We start from the raw sequence: 6,091 nt of genomic DNA on the forward strand, positions 1-6,091 counted from the left end.
TTGCAAAAGAAATGGAATATAAACATAGTTGTACAATGTATTGGTGAAAGCATTTAAATCACTATAAATAGTGATTTATCACTTAAATCACTATAGCATCACTATAAATGCCGGAGGAAACACCACAGAAGCGCTTCACAGGAGGCTCCCAAGCACTGAGGATGTCACCTCGACAGGGGACGAAACGTCTGCAACAAAAACTTCCAGCTCGGCGATAAAAACCACAACAACGAGCACCCGAGCTACAAATCTTCGCATAAACTTTGAAAGCATTTAAAGGTTTACCTGACTGATTCCTGGGGTGACAGGGCTCTCCAATTTGTACATTTGTACAGGTTCCTTTATCTACTGGAGTTGAGAAAAATGAGGGGTGATCCAGTTGAAACATAAGAGAACCTGAGAAGAGTTGGCGTGGTGGGTTCTGCAAGGAAGTTTCTTTTTGTAGGAGAGACCAGGCCATAAAGTTTCAAAACAAGGGGCCTCCTGTTTAAGAAGGAGATGATAATATGGTTGGTTCTGGCAGTTATTTTTCTGTGGAATTCTCTTCCCAAGAAAGCAAGTGGGGACTGGGTTGCTGAACAGTTTTTAAGGTAGAGTGGAGAAATTCTTGACCAAGAAGGAGTGAAAAATAATTAGGAGTGGCCAGGAATGTAGAAGTGAAGCCACAATCAGAGCACCCCTGGTCTTATTGGATGGTGTAACAGAACGAGAGGCTGATGGCCTACTCCTGCTAGAATGCATAGATTCAAATGTTTCTATGATTTTATTTTGAGAAAAGGCATAGATGAGATATGAGGAACAATGTTTTCATCGACTCATACAGTAGCAAAGAGACTCTTTGGCCCATCAAATCACCACCACCAAAATTCTACAACTCAGAAAGCTACCACCCAGGTATTCAGCAAGTGGAATGGAATGTGAGCCCTTATTTCAAGGGGGCTGAAGTACAGGAGTAGGAAAGTCTTCCTGCAACTAGACAAGGTCCTAGAGAGACCACACCTGGAGTATGGGAGGGGGGTAGTTTTATTTAAAGGAAGATATCATTACATTGGAGGCAGTTCTGAGAAGGTTCACAACAATAAGGTGGCACGGTGGCTCAGTGGTTAGCACTGCTGCCTCCCAGCACCAGGGACCCAGGTTCGATTCCACCCTTGGGCGACTGTCTGTGTGGAGTTCGCACATTCTCCCAGTGTCTGCGTGGGATTCCTCCGGTTGCTCCGGTTTCCTCCCTCAGCCTAAAGAAGTGCAGGTCAGGTGAATTGGCCATGCTAAATTGTCCATAATGATAGGTGCATTAGTCAACAGGAAACGGGTCTGGGTGGGTTACTCTTTGGAAGGTCGGTGTGGATTTGTTGGGCCGAAGGGTCTGTTTCCACACTGTAGGGAATCTAATCTAATCTAAAAAAAATTCCTGGATTGTTGTATGAGCAAAGATTAGACAGGTTACAAATGCTGGGGACTGTTTACCACAGCGAGCTGTGGGGGCAGAGTCCTTGAGAAGTGGATATGAGATCAGCCATGATCCTATTGAATGACAGAGCAGGATTGAAGGGCCAAGCAGCCTAGTCCTGACAGAGCCCACTTTCACAAACTAGGCCCATAGCTGGGAGTGTTATGATATTTCAGTTACTCTTCCAAATACTTATTAAAGTTACCCTCCCAGGCAGTGCGATCCACACCCCACCACCCTCTGGGTGAAAAAAGGTTTTCTCTCAAATCTCAAGTAAATCTCCTGCCTTTCACCTTAAAATAACGTCCTCTAGATATTGTCCCTTTGACTAAGAGGAACAGCTGCTTCCTATCCACACTGTCCATGCCCCTCAGAATCTTACAGACTTCTGTCAGGACCCAGGTCAACCTTCTCTGCTCCAAAGACCCTGAGCTTATCCAGCCTTCCTTCATTGTGGAAATGCTTCATCCCAGGCAACCTCCTGGTGAAGTTCCTCTGCACCCCCTCCAGTACAATCCCAAATCGATGCAGTGACACACTGGGAAGGACCTGAATGTTTTCGATTTTGATTTTGGTAAAAGCAGAGACAATGGATGCTATCTGAAAAGAAAGTTTGGATTGATGTTTGGAAGGGACAGAACAAAGGGATGACTGTTGTTGAACTGTGTTCAAACAGTTTGTAATGGCTCACAATGTAATGATCACTCCGGGAGCTGTCCTGGATTGGTTTGCCACTTGCCTGAATACTGGTTACTGATCCTTCTTTTCCTCAGTTCCTCTGTCAAACATTGACATCACCATGAACACTCAATGTCAAATCTCCTCTCAACCTGCTCTTGCTAAAATAAATCCATTTGCAGTTTCTGTGGTCTTTCTGTGTAAGTGACATTTCTTTTTGCTGAGAACACTCTGGTCAGGTTTTTAACATCATCTCGTCATCTTTGAGATGGTGTAATTCTCAGAATCCAGCAAAATACACCATCTGCAGTCACCTCAATAACATCATCATCTCAGAACATTCTGTCTGTGTGACTGAAAGCAGAGTGAATAATTCCATACCCCTCGGTAGTTGCAGGTCTTCTCGCAGTTTTGTACATTAAACAGATTCACATCCTGACAGCTATATTCAAAGCAGACCTGTTAAACAGCAAACACAATGTCACTGTCAATAAGGCTTCAACAACGAGCGCAAAGGGTTCACTCCAAAATCAGTAATAAACATTTCAGGGAAGGGGAAAGTTACCTGGACACTTTACTCCAAAGTACACACTTCAGACCAGGTCATTCAATGTTGGTGTGTGATCAGGGACAGGACAGTGTGGTGTGTGGGAAGTGTGACTGCTGGTGAGGCAGGTGTGTGCACCCAGAGGACTCACACTTAGGAGCCTCATCCTCTGTAACTGTCCAACAGTTCCCAGTTCCTGCAAGCTGTCTGGACTACAGTAGGAACTGCACGGATGGTAGACTATTTTCTAACTGGGGAAATCTGAAGCACAAAGGGAGTGGGGAGCCCTAGTTCAGGATTCTCTGAAGGAAACATGCAGGTTCAGTCAGCAGTTACAAAGACAGATGAAGTGTTAGCATTCCTTTTGAGAAGGCAGGAATACAAGACCTGAGAGGTACTGCTGAGGCTGTATTTGACTATGATCAGACCACTTTTGGAATACTGTGAGTGGATTTGGACACTGTATCTAAGGAATAATGTGCTGATCTTGGAGGGGGTCCAGAAGAGATTTACAAGAATGATCCCAGAATGAAGGGCTTGATGTGTGAGAAACAATTGAGGACCCTGGGTCTGTATTTAATGGATTTAGAAAGATGGGGGTGGGATCTGATTGAAACTTAGAGAACACTGAGAGGCCTGGTTAGAGTGGATGTGGTGAAGATGCCTCCACTAGTCGGAGAGACTAGGCCCTGAGAACACAGCCTCAAGATGAAGAGAGGAGCCTTTCAAATTGAGATGAGCAGGAATTTCTTCAGCTAGTGGGTCATGAATCAATTTATTGCTGTAGAAACATGTACAGCAAAGTCATTGAATGTAATTAAGACAGATTCGTGATTAGTAAGGAGATCAAAAGTTCCGAGAGAGGCAGGAGATTTCGGGTCTTTTGCTGAGTGAAAAGACACTAAGTAATTAACTAGCTTCTCTCTCTCTTTTCTCTACTTACCTTTTGGGGCAAGGTGAATATTGATGGAACTAGACAGGGGCTTGCAGGGGTTGATTGGAGTTGTTTGTTTGCAGGCAAATGGGAGGATTTAAATGTAAGATAATTGGAGTTCAAGGTCTGTATGTTCCTGTGAAGGTGAAGGGCAGGGTCAGCAGGAACAGGGAACCCTGGATGACAAGAGATATTGAGGCTCTGACCAGAAAAAAAAGGTGGCATGGTTCAGGTAGAGGAAGCTGGGATCGAGGAAATCCCTGGAGGTAGACAGGGAATACAGGATTTACTGAAGAAGGAAATCAGGAGGGCGAGAAAATGTCATGAGATAGCCTTGGCTGAGAAAATTCTGGTGAATCCAAAAATTACAGTGAAGGAAAAAGAATATCTAGAGAGAGACTAGAACCCCTATCAAAGGGGACATGTACATGTAGAACCACAGGAGATGGGCAAGGTCCTCAATGAATATCTCTCCTCTGTGTTTACCGTGGAGAAAGACACGAAGACCTGGGAACTTGGGGAAGTTAGTGATGATATCTTGGGGCCAGTCCATATCACAGTAGAGGAGGTGTTGGATGTATTAGACTGTATGAAGGTGGATAACTCCTCTGGTCCTGAACAGATATATCCAAGAACTCTGTCAGAGGCTGGAGAAGACATTGCGAGGGCCCTGGCTGATATATTTGCATCATCGTTAGCCACGGGCGAGGTCCCGGAAGACTGGAGGGTAGTGACCCTTACTCAAAAAGGGCTGCAAAGGAAACCCTGGGAATGATAGAGCAGTCAGCTTAACATCTGTGGTAGAGAAGTTACTTCAGAAGATTCTGAGGGATAAGATACACATGCATTTAGAAAGACAGGGTTTGATTAGGAGCAGTCAGCGTGGCTTTGTGAGTGGGAGATCATGCCTCACAGATTTATTAACATTCTTTAACAAAGTGACCTGGAAGGTTGATGAGGATGGGCGTAATCTATATGGATTTCAGGAAGGCCTTTGCTAAGGTTCCACATGGTAGGCTGCTCTCGAAGGTTAGCTCTCACGGAACCAAGGAGAGCTGCCAAATTGGATACACAATTGGATTGATGGGAGGAAGCAGAGGGTAATAGTGGAAGGATGCTTGTTGGACTGGAGGCCTGTGACTCGGGGAGTGCCTCAGGGGTTGGTGCTGGGCCCATTACTGTTTGTTATCGATAGCAATGATTTGGATGAGAATATACAAGGCATGGTTAGTAAGTTTGCAGATGAGACTAAAATAGGAGGTATCGTGGACAGTGAGGAAGGTTATCAGAAATTGCAGCAGGACCTTGATCAGCTGGGGAAGTGGGCCGAGAAATGGCAAACAGAGTTTAATACAGACAAGTGTGAGGTCTGGCATTTTAGAAAGTCAAATCAAGGTAGGAGTTTCATGGTGAATGGTAGGGCCTTAAGGAGTGTAGTGGAACAGAGGGACCTTGGAGTTCAGGTGCACGGTTCTCTGAGAGTGGAGTCCCAGGGAGACAGAACAGTAAAGACTGCTTTTGGTACACTGGCCCTCATCCCATTGATGTAGAGGTTGGGGAGTTATGTTGCAGTTATACAAGATGTTAGTGAGGCTGCACTTGGAGGATTGTGTTCAGTTGTGGTCACCTTGCTATAGGAAGGTGGGTTAAGGAAAACCCTGAGGTAAGGATCAAGAGAATGAACAGAATGAGGATAGGGCCAAATGAGAGATAGTGGAGGGAACTTGTGCGTGGAGTCAGAGGAGGCAGGGGAGGTCCTTAATGATCACTTTGCTTCAGCATTCACTACTGAGAAGGACCTTGATGTTTGTGAGGACAGTGTAAAACCATGCTCAAACAGATTGATGTTAAGGAGGAGAATGAGCTGAAAATTTTGAAAAATGTATTGGGAGATAAGTCCTCTGGGCCAGATGGGATATACCCAAGGAAGTGAGGGAAGAGATTGCTATGCCTTTGGCGATGATCTTTGTATCCTCACTGTCCACTGGAGTAGTGCCAGATGATTGGAGTTTGGCAATTTATTGGAAAGCATTCTGAAAGGCAGGATTTATGATTTCTTGAAAAACTATTGTTTGATTAGAGATAGTCAGCATGGCTTTCTGTACCTTGTAAACCTTACTGAATTCTTTGAGGAACTGATGAAAGTAGAGCAGTGGATTTTAGCAAGGCGCTTGAGAAGGTTCCCCATGAAAGGCTCATTCAGAAAGTAAGGAGACATGGGATACAGGGAAACCTGTCTGTCTGGATACAGAATTGGCTGGCCCACGGAAGATAGAGGGTGCTAGTAGATGGAAAATATTCAGCCTGGAGCTCGGTGACCAGTGGTGTTCCACAGGGATCTGTTATAGAACATAGAACATAGAAGAATACAGCGCAGTACAGGCCCTTCGGCCCTCGATGTTGCGCCGATCCAAGCCCACCTAACCTACACTAGCCCACTATCCTCCATATGCCTATCCAACGCCCGCTTAAATGCCCATAA

At 45.1% G+C, this 6,091-nt stretch overlaps 1 long non-coding RNA gene across 1 annotated transcript in view; it reads right to left on the reverse strand.

Moving 5' to 3' along the window:
* Positions 1–2,150: 2,150 nt before the first annotated feature.
* The window catches only part of LOC122550377, a 76,379-nt gene continuing 72,438 nt past the window's right edge, over positions 2,151–6,091 (reverse strand). The window contains exon 4 of the long non-coding RNA XR_006311832.1: positions 2,151–2,587. This is a non-coding gene — a long non-coding RNA (uncharacterized LOC122550377). The remainder of the gene's footprint in view (positions 2,588–6,091) is intronic.

Source organism: Chiloscyllium plagiosum, chromosome 5, assembly GCF_004010195.1.
Source record: "Chiloscyllium plagiosum isolate BGI_BamShark_2017 chromosome 5, ASM401019v2, whole genome shotgun sequence".
Taxonomy (NCBI): domain Eukaryota; kingdom Metazoa; phylum Chordata; class Chondrichthyes; order Orectolobiformes; family Hemiscylliidae; genus Chiloscyllium; species Chiloscyllium plagiosum.